This window comes from Neolamprologus multifasciatus, chromosome 4, assembly GCF_963576455.1.
Source record: "Neolamprologus multifasciatus chromosome 4, fNeoMul1.2, whole genome shotgun sequence".
In the NCBI taxonomy this organism is placed as follows: domain Eukaryota; kingdom Metazoa; phylum Chordata; class Actinopteri; order Cichliformes; family Cichlidae; genus Neolamprologus; species Neolamprologus multifasciatus.
Window position 1 is genome coordinate 10,630,201 of NC_140442.1, and position 12,344 is coordinate 10,642,544.

The 12,344-nt window shown below is 40.6% G+C and overlaps 1 protein-coding gene across 4 annotated transcripts in view; it reads right to left on the bottom strand.

Annotated features, from left to right (window-relative positions):
• Positions 1–12,344, bottom strand: part of rhbdf1a (rhomboid 5 homolog 1a (Drosophila)) — a 33,300-nt gene that overhangs the window by 20,425 nt on the left and 531 nt on the right. The window lies entirely within an intron of this gene.

Below are 12,344 nucleotides of genomic sequence, written 5' to 3' on the forward strand. Positions count from 1 at the left end.
TGTTGAATCATTTGACCGTGAAATGGCCTTCACCACTTTGGGATTAAGTAGTTGATAAGCAGTTAGTTTTAGGCTTGGACTCCAGCTGCCAGACCTGAAACCTGCTGCATTTGTTTGCTGTAGAAGCTTATCATCAAAGCGCTGAATCTCTAGCTCCAGCCTGTCTGCAACAGTGTGGGAAAATTCAGCAGCAGCTAAGTCCCGATGTACAACTCTGCACTGTGTGGCGTATAAGAGAGCACATTGCAAGTACGCACAAAATGCATGTCGAGAGCACTTAATGAAATTCAACAAGGCTCTGATACCTTCGAGGAAACGATCTGATCTCAGGAAGATGTTTTAGATATTAAGCCAGAATATTAAACATTACAGCATATTCTGAGAAAAGCAGTGAAAGGCAATGGCATAAAGTAATAATGAAATTAATCAAATGCTATTCAGGGAGCAATTTTACAGGCAATTGCAGTCTCATAAATCTGAAAGGCAATTCCAAACTATGAAAATATTTTGGCATCCAAATTAAACAAGGACTGTTAGACCAGATCAAAATAATGAAAATGTCAAAGATCTCTATTTGTGCTACATGCCATAATCAGAAGATCAATAGCATGCACATCAGACTTTCTGACAGGGATGTATTTTCATTAAACCTCCCACAGTTTGACAGCATGTTAAGCGAACAGCTTAAAAACGAGAAGTCTTTTTACACAACAAAGGGAAGTAAGTCAGTCTTCTTTGTGAATACCATCTCTTCCTGGTGTGTCCTGAGACTACATACAACCATCTTATTGTCTATAGGAGGTTTGACATTCTCCCCTTGAATGAGTAAGAGGAGAATCTTAGAAACGGCGTGCCCGAACAACATGTGATCCTCATCTAAATAGTTTCCAGCATGATATCAGACTGAATCAACCCTACAAAAGACTTCATTGTATGGGCTGATGTGGACTGGGCTGAACAAGGGTCATTGTGCAGGCCGATCACAGTCAAAAAAAGCTACAGCGGGCTGAAGTTTTCATTGCTTCATCAATGGAAATGGTGCAGTAAGCAAATTCCCAGCTGAGATAATTACTGAGGGTGACGCACAAGATGAGTTAGCGACGTTAAGGTGGTATGCATATGGTATAAACGTTCATATGCGCCAATACATTTTCAACCTAAAACACTGTTTCACATAGAAAACCATCTTCATCTGGACAGACCTTTTAGCACAGCGGTTTGTCTATAATGTTTGTTTGGCAGTTCTAGACTTATTTATTTATCATCATATTCATCATAAATCATCACATATCACATGGCCGTTTATGTACACAGGGCAGGTATCAGTGTAAACAGGAAGTGGACGGAGCTTGTGTAGAAAGAGCAATAACCAGAATACCAGAGATTTCTTTGCTCAGGCCAAAATTGAGGAAGAATTGTTAATGAAAGAAATGTATGTGCAGCTAAAACTGGGATTGGGGGCTGCAAAGTAAATATGACAACATGCTTGAGCAACAGCGAGAAAATTATCCATTGCTGGGAAAAGGCATAACAATGGGAAAGTGGGAGTATCCACATGAGACGGATGAAACCAGAAAAAGGGAAAAAAAACCATTTGAGGTCTGAAAAGTTAAACCTCCATTCTCGATTCCTTATAACCAAAGAGGTTTGGTTAAATGGAATATAGCCCCAGCTCTCTTGATCTGTGACACCAGTAAAGACTTTCATTAAGACTTTATAGGCTCAGTTGCTGGTCATAAGTCTTACTAAATACAATATTATATCTATTTTGTAAATTATGTCCCCAATACAGTGGTCCCTTGCTATATCGCGGCTCACTTTTCGCAGCCTCGCTGTTTCATGGATTTTTGGGGGTGTAATTTTTTTTTTTTTTTACAGCAGATTGTGTTCTGCGTCCTGATCGGGTGTAGCTTATTTTCAATCAATCTTGGGCTGTGTCTCCTTTACAGTACAGAATGCGTTCAGCTTGTCAAATTGACATATATCTTCGCTAGCAGAAGACAACAAACACAACAGTGTTGAGGTCAAAGGATTATAAGGCGCATTAAGTGAAACCAAACGGTCAGATAAGTCAAACTTTACTCAACTCATTCTTCTTGCTTCCTCTACTTCTGTACCATTGATTCATTAATGTTGCTCTGTCCTCATGTTCTGGACCTGAAAACAGGGTTTGATCTTTGATTTCATTCTATAATACTGGACTTATTTTTCTACAAAGGTTTGAACTTTGAGAGTGTTTAAACAAGAGAGACACATGTGAAAATGTCGATGCCTGTCTGAGAAAAGTGTATAAAGTGCGTCGTGAGAGGTTTTACAGCCTTAAAACAGCTATAATAATTGTAAAAAATAAAGTTTGCTACTTCGTGGATTTCACCTATCACGGGTCATTTTTAAAATGTAACACCTGCGATAAACAAGCGAACACTGTATAGTCAAATAAGGCAGTAAAGGAGGCTTTAGAGCAACCCCACTTTCTGACTGACACGTAGTACTAGTTTCTAAAATGAGCTTGAAGTGTCTCTTGGTTTCTCGCTCATTCACACCATACCGTCACCCCTAACTTGTCACGTCCGGATTTAAAACACTAAGACTACCACAATGATAACGCTAAGCTCGACGCTGCACTGCTGGAGTTCACCAACAAATGGCTGTCTTCTATATACAGGCTGTAGATCGGACTAAAACACAGTTGTGACATTTTCAAAGTAAAGCGTGTCAGCAGTAAGCCTGTGTAACTAATCTGAATTAATGTTCTATTACAATTTTGGCTTAAACAGCTGTGCTGCGTTCTCTTTAGTTATAAACGCAGCTTACTCTGGTTTCTCTCCTTCCTTTGAACCCAAACTGTCTGGCCGTACCACTGTGGCAGTTTCAGTTCAGCTTGAGCCAAGACGAGAAAAAAAGGTTTTGGTCAACAGGAAAGCCTTTTGGTTTCAAGATGTATCATGAGAAACAAGTTAGAAAAACAATATTTTTCTGTTATGGTAATCATGTTGGAAAGGTCTCAGTGTTTACCAAAATAAATGTGATTATGAGTTTTGCTTTAAACAAGCATCCTTAGTCTTTTCTAACAGTGTTTTCTAAAAATGTTCAGGTGCTAGTAGCAGCGTCTGTGCTAAACTCAAACACAGCAAAAGTTAGACATGTGGATAGACCACAGTTATGTTAATAGTTTAAAAATATAAAACATTAAAAACAAACTGTAATGCATCATCCTCCAGTGTGTGTTTAGGTTTATCTTGTGTTCTAATCAACATGATTAAAAATACTTCACAAAGGGCAGCCATTAGCTTTGTCATCTTGTCTCACATCCTCTGTGAGAAACCACGAGCACGACCACAGAGGTCAGGTTACTGCTAGTTTTAATGAGGAGTGCTGGAAGGAAGGAAATGCAGAACAGAGAAGGGGGCGAGGTGAAAATGAAGGCAGGAAACACACCGCAAACTGGGTGCGTTTTCTGTGTCCGGTCCACACGACCACGGAAACAACATACATTTGCTCACATGCACAGGAACACATCCACACTGCTGTCCACTGTAAAAGAGAACGTCACCATCCGCCAAAAATAATTGGTCTGGTCTGAGTCAGGGTCGCCGCCCACTCTGGCCGCAGAGCGAGATCTGTGTAGTGTGACATCAAAGCTAACATGCCTATTGAAGAGAGCAGATAACACGTAGCCTGTAGCATGGTTTCAAGCAGAGGAGAGAATAGATGCTGTGACACTGAGCGTCCAAAGTGGAGATGGTTGTGTAGAAGAGTTTAAAAAAGGATAAAGGAGAGAAAAAAAATTAATTCTGAAACTGGCACTGTAGAGTAAACTAATCCGCACAGCGATGAAGAAGAACTTTTGAGAAACACACAATCAAAATCATTTAAGTCTTGATTATAGTTGTAATAACTCGTGAATAAAAACTTAAAGCCTTAAGTATTCATTTTTTCATCAAAAATGAGCAAACCGAGCCGCCTTCTTCTACGAGCACACTAAAGAGAATCTATGTTATTAGGCAAACAGCAGCATCCATTTCAAGGATATAAGATAAAAAGCTTATGTGAGATAAAACCCAACAAGTGTTTATAAAAGACAAACGGAAAACAAATGTTAAGAACGGCTCACACTTATTAATCCCAAACACAGGATATTAATCTCTCAGTCTAACACCAGAAGATCTAAATGACGAGTTATTCTCTTAAATATGAGTCACCCTCTACTCAGCTGCTAATTTTATTCAGCAACTGATGGACTCGACCGTCTCACAAAGGTACAATCATGGTTTTCACTCTTTCCATCTTTAATCATTTCATTTAACACACTTGCTGTAATTACTAAAAAGCCTCATATGAACTCAACCTTCACATCCAATTTCAGGAAACGCCTCTTTGAGAGATTTGCGGACCTTAAACAGAGTACTGCTTATTGACTGGCTGCATTGATTATCACCACTGGAGGCTGTGAAAATACACAGTATAGCTACATAGGAGCAGTGGATTGTAGGCATGTGTGTGAAAGCATGTAGCTGTAGATGCAGGTGCTGAAAAAAGGCCTGAATTATGGGGAATATGAAACCAATTCTTCTGCAGCAAAACAGATTCAGCGTTCTTGTAATAGAGCCTCTGTTTGGGTTGATAGAAGAAGCTTGATTCTATAAAGATGAGATTTCATTTCTTCCTGGAGAAAACGGCAGCAGAAGCCTGTGTGTTGCAGAGAGAGCCAGCTTTTTCAGTTTCACGTACAACAGCTATATTTTTCAAATACAGCTTCCACATTTAACTCCCCTTCGAATGTCACACGGGAAAATGTGTGGATGAAAGGAAAAGCTGGAGAAACAGTGTTTGTTTGGTTGGTCGTAACGTATGGACGGCGAAGTGATCCGACCAACAGATAAGTGCTTATTCACAGCCAGTTCTCACTGCTGGGAGGAACACACAAATCAGCCGCTGGGAATCAACATTTGTTTGAACAACTGTGCGAAAAAGGAATAAAATTAACAATAAACAGTCTGCTTCTGATATAGTCTTTGAGATATTCAACCCACTCAGGAGAAATCTGTGAGGCCAACTGTGCTGAGACACCAGTATGAGTCACATGGCATTTTGGCAGAGGCTGTGAAGAGTGTAGATTGGGGAGCAACGACTGAGGAACAAAGAAAGTCAGGTGACTATGTGTCAAAGCTATTATTAGGTGGTGTCATTTTAAGGCATTTCAATGACTAGTTTTCACGAAAAGGATGAAAATAATGGGTTTTTTTTAAAAATATTTTCACATTTAATTGGAATTTGAATTGAACTAAATTACTTTAAAATAGAGGTAGATTCATTGATTTTGACCCATTATTCTGTTTTTTCTGTCTTTTGCCAGAATACTACAAATATTTAACTGCAGAATTTTACATTTGTAATAGTTTTCAGTTTATCTCTCGTGAAAGCCTAATTCAGAAAGTCTGGCTTTCTTTCCATCTAATGAAGGGGTAATTATTTCATGACTTCACAACTAATTGTGCAGACCCTTAAATATGTTACTTTGTGAACACGCAGGGAGATGCAGGGGGGATCACCCATAAGTGAACCCACGATCTCTGAGCTGTGATCAGGGAGATGTAAAAGCAAGGATGAAGGGGGAGGAAAGAGCGAGAATAAAGGCGTGCAGCTGGGCCACCAGATCTGTGGAAAACTCTGGACAAAAGCACAGGAAAACTGGGAAGGCTGGGGCAGGTCCTCTGGGACAGTCACAGGCCCAGTGAGGGGAAGGCCTCCTTACTCTTCATGTAACTAAAGAGAACACAGTTTCTTTGTCTATGGAACTGAAATCAGTTTTTCCCTCCAGGTCAGAGAGCACGCACATAAGGACGGCTCCAAGTTTTGTTTGTGGTCTGAAAACCAAGACAACTACTGTGATGGAGAAGTGACAAACCGTCAGGAAACGAGGCAGAGACAGGAGACAGAATGTCTAAGTGGGAAAAGATGAGAGAACTGAAAATAAAACGAGAGGGCACAAACTCGGGTCGGTTCAAGAAAAAAAAAAAACAACTTCTTTTTTGCATAATTGTTCATGTTCGTTTTTGCCTTTTTCTAAGCGAATATGCTTCACCACATATTAGGCTTGCAGACTGATGCCTTTCACTATAACTGGGCGTGATCAGCTGGGAACCATAAAAGACAGGCTTTACATCATTTTCCTTGGCACACTGAATTTACAAGCTCTGTTGGCTGGCAAATGGGAGGAAAAGTTGGCACCGGTGTAACAAGAAGCAGAGGAAGGAGAAAGGGAAAGTTAAGAGTTACAGAATCAGGTATTTTTAAATGTGCAAATTATGCCTGGGTTAAAGCCACATTATTCACAAAACACACAAAATCTTCCAAGCAGTTACTTAAAATCTGTTTGTATTAAACATCTATATTTAATATTTAAAGAGATGCATGACTGGCACATTTTGGACACTACTCAGCATTGGCCTTTCAAGGGTTCAGTCTCATGCCAAAGAAAAGAGCATTTCCACCGACTGTGATCCACCTCTTCCGAAAAAAGGCAGTAAAAAGACAAGTCACGGGAGTCCAAAACACACCCTCATTTCTGGGAAAGCTGCTGGAGTGAGTTTGGTGCATGGTATGTGATGTTGGTGGGACTGCGCTGAAACTGTCCAGATATAACTGTGTGCGTGCAAATCAATTCAGGGAACTTGGGTTTAGCAGTCTGGTGCACAATGAGGATTCACAGCCTCTGGGTATGACAACCAGCTGTGCCAAAGATAGAGGGTTAGGAGGGGAGTGGGCCGGGGGAAGGCTTCCTATTTAAAACAGCACTCTCATTGCTGTTGTAATAGTGCTGAGATACTATATCAGTCAGGGTGTTCCTAGTCAGGCCGATCCTCTGGCCTGACAAAAAGCTGGGGAAAAGTAAACAGACACTATGCAGTCCTGCAGTCTTTGCAGCAATGTGGACTAACAACAACTAAAAAGGGGGATGTGATTTTAAAGCTTCTGCGAAGAGACTTCATTCAAAAAAAAAAAAAAAGGAAAAGTTATTATTTATTAAAGAGTTTATCCTTTAATAAGTTTACATTGTAAACTCTTTAGTTTAACAATGTAAACTAAAGAGTTTACATTGTTAAACTGGAGTGTACCTGCCTCTTTGGCATTATGCTCTGATCCTTTTTTATTTGAATCAATACACAAGTAGATATTGGACATTTGTATGAGATATTCATTGATTGAAATTTTTTCTTTCTGATCCACTTCGCTTTCACTTAATTTCCTGTTTCATTTCAGTTTTTACTGTTAAAAAATGTCTTAATTTAGTTTTTACTAGTTTCGGTTTTACATTTAAATTTAGGCCAAAATGCGTGGGTGTATTTCTCATATGCAAGACGTAATACGTTAAGAATATGTATTAGAATACCCATGTCATGCTGCTGACTCACAGTCATGACATCCCAGCTGCATTATGAATCAACCGTCCTCACGGCTGATGTGTTTGAAATGGGTTTTGTAGCCCTAATTAGGTTATTTTAGTTACCTAAAACACCGTACACACCCATTTCTAACTTCTAAATTGCAGTATTTCAATTAGCTGAAAAAGGAAGCAAAAGAAATTGGACATTATCTTGTGGTGAATCCTTCCTGCTGCTGGAGGATGAAAGCAGTTTAATGTATTTTCAATCTGGATGTATCAATAAGGCAATATATGGCCTTTAGCAAACGTTAGTTAGCTATCTAACAATCTGTTTGCTTTTAGTTTCCGGATCATTCTATCGTGGTGACAAGGGGATTATATTTTGGTTTGGTTAACCCACAGGTTTCTCAAATCTTATCCAGAAGGCCCTACTTCAGAAGCCAAAAAAAAAAAAAGTTCACGTGCCACACCTTACAAGATTTTATCAAGCATTATCATTACCAAAGGATCCAACCTGCCTTTATTTGTTTAGCTTCTGTAAAGCTATTATGTTCATTCAACTTAGTTTCAATTCATATTTTTCTCCTGGCTGTCAACACCCCACCTGCGGTGGCTTTGTAGAGCACATTAATCTAATCATAGTTTTTTCCAGTGTCAGTTTGAATGACCCAAAATTGACAACTAAGGTTTGTGTCTGAAAAAAGAACTGCATAAGGAGCGAATGGTGCAAACTGACAATAAGAAAAGTGTGTTCACAAAAACTACATTTTGTAACCAGTGACAAACAAACTGATTGAGACAATAAAAGCATTCATCATTTCCAACAAGGAGCAACTTTATTGGTTGGTTTCCCACAAGTTCACTATCACGTTGCACTGCAGTAACTGAACCCTGTGTAAGCTTTTAAATAGCCAACAGATTTCAGCCAGGGAAACTTCCCAGTTGCAACATATGATGTCTCGAGACATCAGGTAAATACTGCATATTTATTGGTTTATACACAGACACACCCTTTAAGAGCTCTTCACACTCTTAAGAGGAAGATTAAAGGCCAAGGAGCCATTGCTGCTTGTCTCCAAGCACTGGCCTTCTGGGAGAAAGAGCAAACCATTCCCACCGCCCTGGAAGTGAGCTTTGCCCTGAGGTTAACCAGCCTCAGACGCCGTGTCAGTGACAACACAAGCTAGGAAGCCAAAAAAACACCCTGTAACTATCAATCTGACATTTAAAGTTTTCATCTCTGTTATGTTGAGTTCAGCCAAGTAACTCTGAAAACAACTCCGGCAACACGTTTTTAATTTACAGCTTTTTTCCAAAGCAGTACACCTGAGGTTTCTAGTAAATTCTGTGAATACCAGTTCATGTATGGCTGTCATGCTCATGACAGACGAGGTGCTGACTGAGAGAAGGGCAGGCTGGCATTCTGGCAAATGGAAGCCCTGAAGGCTTAGAGGTAGACCTGAAATAGCACTGCCGCTGCTGCATGCAGCATTACATCACAACTAACTTCATCGTCATGGCTGCCACTGCATCACAAAACCAATGAGGTATCATGGGAAGGGGACAGCAGCGCCTGTGACTCACGCATCAAGTCATTAACGGGGGAAGAACTCGGACACTGTCTATTACTGTACCTGGTGTAATGTATTTCCAAACAAACAGCAGCCATTGGATGCGGATTCATACAAACACTGCACTTCCTATATAATTACATTTTGTGCACCACTACTAATACATGTTATATTTTGTTTATTGCTCTGAAAACAAGGCAGGATGTATCTGCTTACATTCCATGCTCTAAAGCATACTCCAGAGGCAGTTTTCTCCCACAAATATCACATGATTTGACATGCAAGGAGGGGGAGGGAGAGAAAACTCAGTGCTCCTTTTTGACAACTTAGTTAAAACCACATCAAAGTCAAAAAGGTACGAGCTGAGCAAGCGCCAGGGAGGGAGACATCAAACATTGCCTGTGGGCTCTCTCACTAGCAAGCAGACCTGACATGCTTTTAAGCTAATGTGCGGCTGTGGTAGCAGTTGTAACCAATATATTTAACGGGAATGCACATGCATTGTTTGGAAAGCGGCAGAACAAGTTGGTTAACATGTTTGACTTCTCTAGGTAATGCTGCCGTGCCCCTGATTCATACACCGGGCAAGCAGACAAAACTGTTGCAGCTTTCGCACAAAGCAGACGCTTCCTGAGATGACAGGTATATAAAAGTCTCAGACAAACATGTGTTTCAGCTGCACAACGGTTAGACATCAATCTTTTATGACACTACAATACATCTTTAACTCCATACGCTCGCAGGGAGGTCGAGCATTACAAATTTCTTTGAATTTTGTAGAAGAGAGTTTAAGAAAGGATACCAAACCTGTGAGGTCATACATCCTGCCGAGTGTTTTAAACTTGGGTTTTAATATATTTTTCTGATTTGGAAAAACAGAAGATATAGAATAACCAGGATGATAGAGGAATATCACTGCTTTAAAGGTAGCTTAAGCAAAATCAAAATCCTCTCTGCGTTTTAACAGAATTTTAACATGTGAAAGTTTTACATGAAAAGCATAAGTATTACATTATCTTAAAATTTAGAAGTGACAATATTTTGGGATAATAATAATAATAATAGCATGCAATGCATTCTAATAAACACACTAATAAACAGCTGGGCTTCCACTGCAGAAAATCTGGACAGGTGCTAGGTAGAGGCAGTAATTGCTTCTTATTGCTGCTTTAAGCCTTTTATTTAGTAAAATTATTTAGCAACATCTTCAGCTGCATCTGGCTATGCCCCCCAGCTTTTTAGGGCTGCTCGGAGGTATCTTCTACAGAGTAGGCACTGTTCCCTGCAAAAGTACCATGAAAAGGCCCTAAAGGGACATTTTCTTGCAATCAGAACATGTGCATAAATGAAAAGATTTAACATAGCAGCCTCTACAGTGTGCGCTATCTTGCTATTTAAACATTAATTAAGCAAATCAGCAGAGCTATTTTGTAGCATGTTAGGAATCAACCCCAGCTGTAGAATGCCCAGTAAACAGGATTGTGAAGTGAGCCACTTTCTGACTCGTGATACAGATGTGTGTGCTGGTGAAACAGCCTGAGGTTATTTTGAGAAGCATGTGCTCTGCACACATGGAACTGTTCAGCCCAGTGACGCTCATTTCATCTGGACTCGGAGAAAGCGCTACCCAGACTGAAAATGACCCGCAATCACAGAGAGTACACTCAAAGTTCGAGAACAGGCAGATTTTAGAGTTCAGAGGGGGGCTTTCAGGAAATCTACAGCTTGTTTGTAGTCTTACTGAAAACTGCATCAGCCCATTGAAAGCGCATCAAATCGACAAAGTGAGCCCGCTGTAGGCCAGATAAGTGTGTCCTAAATGTAGATACAGCATCTTGAAGTGATTATAGGTCACACATAAAAACATTGCCAAGTTGCTGTTGTTATCCTTTGAGATACACAAGGAGGAATATCTACTGAAAATGGCAGTGAATGAAGGCTGATAATATCAATCACTGAGTGTAAAATCCTGCCCCGAAACAGTTTTGAACACCATGAAGCAGTTATACAGGATTGTACACTTGGCTAGGCTGATAGACAGATAACATACTGCGAGTCATGTAGGCATGACTACACCGTGGCCCCCTAAGCAGCCCTCTGCAAAACTCACATAGCAGTTGGGCAACAAAAGCCAGACTGAATGGTCGACCGGCCTCACCACAGCTACTCCCAGCTCCTTCCAAGTATCACATAGACATACAAACACACAAACGCACACACAGACACACTGGGAATATTCTCTCCAGGGTCCAGTTGGAGCAGACACAGAGGATAGGAATGAGTGCCACTATCACACATCGGGAGGTTGCTTTATTAGTGTGATTACATCACCCAGAGATATGATCCCCCCCCCTCCTGCTCCATGTGATCAGGAACACTGGGCACACAAACCAGGCCATGTGCTCCTATGTCCTGTCTGCCAAAATAACTCAGCAGTTTCTAATACAGTATGTCTATGGTTTCACTTCAGTCTGCCCAGGTACTGTACGACAGAGGTGCACATACCCTTTGTGGATGTCAATAAGAGTGCAGTTTGTTAATAAGTCTGCGCTGGTTGCGCTGCCATCCTGGCAGAGCTCCGGACCCCTGATGAGTCAAATCGAGACATTTAAGTGTCTGCTCCATGGGTATGATTTTGAGAAACGTGCGCCCTTCTCTTGAGTCACACTGAGTCACAGTGTGTCAGTGCATCACAAAAGCAGCAATTCAACAGAAAACAAACATCCAAAGACAAAATAATACTTTCAGGGTGCACAGAGTCTGAGACTGGGAGGTGGAAAGAAAATACTGTTTGCTACTCTTTCATTGCACCCTTTACCCATAAATTATGTACCATTTATGTGCACCCAGTTTGTGGTGATGAGCAAGAGGAAGAAAGGGTGAAATGGGAGGAGAATGACACAGATAAGGTCAGGTGGGATTTGATGTGTGCTATGTTGCATGATTATCCACAACACATTTATGCTACATCTATAATTCAGATGAGGCTGGGGCTTTCTCCCAATGATGAGCCTACAGCCAGATTAGATAATCTAACCAGATGTTGAAATGGAAACCACCTCGCCTTTGGCTCATATGAGTCTAACGAGAGTAATATATCCTGAATTTGAGGAGTTCAAGTACAAAAATAAAAGTAATTCACCTTTCCAGACTTCAAACTCATTTCACACCCCATTAAGTCCACTTCAACGCCTCTTTTACTATGTAGGTTAGGCTGTATCACACTTGTTAAGCAGGTGATTGGGCAAAAATATAGACCAATTATTGGCTGCTGTTGGAGCACTTTAAATAGCCCACTTTCTCTATGAAAACTTCACAATGAGTGCAAATTGGCAAAGCACTCCGTAACCTAACCGATGGCATGTTTGCTACAGCCAGCCCGAGTC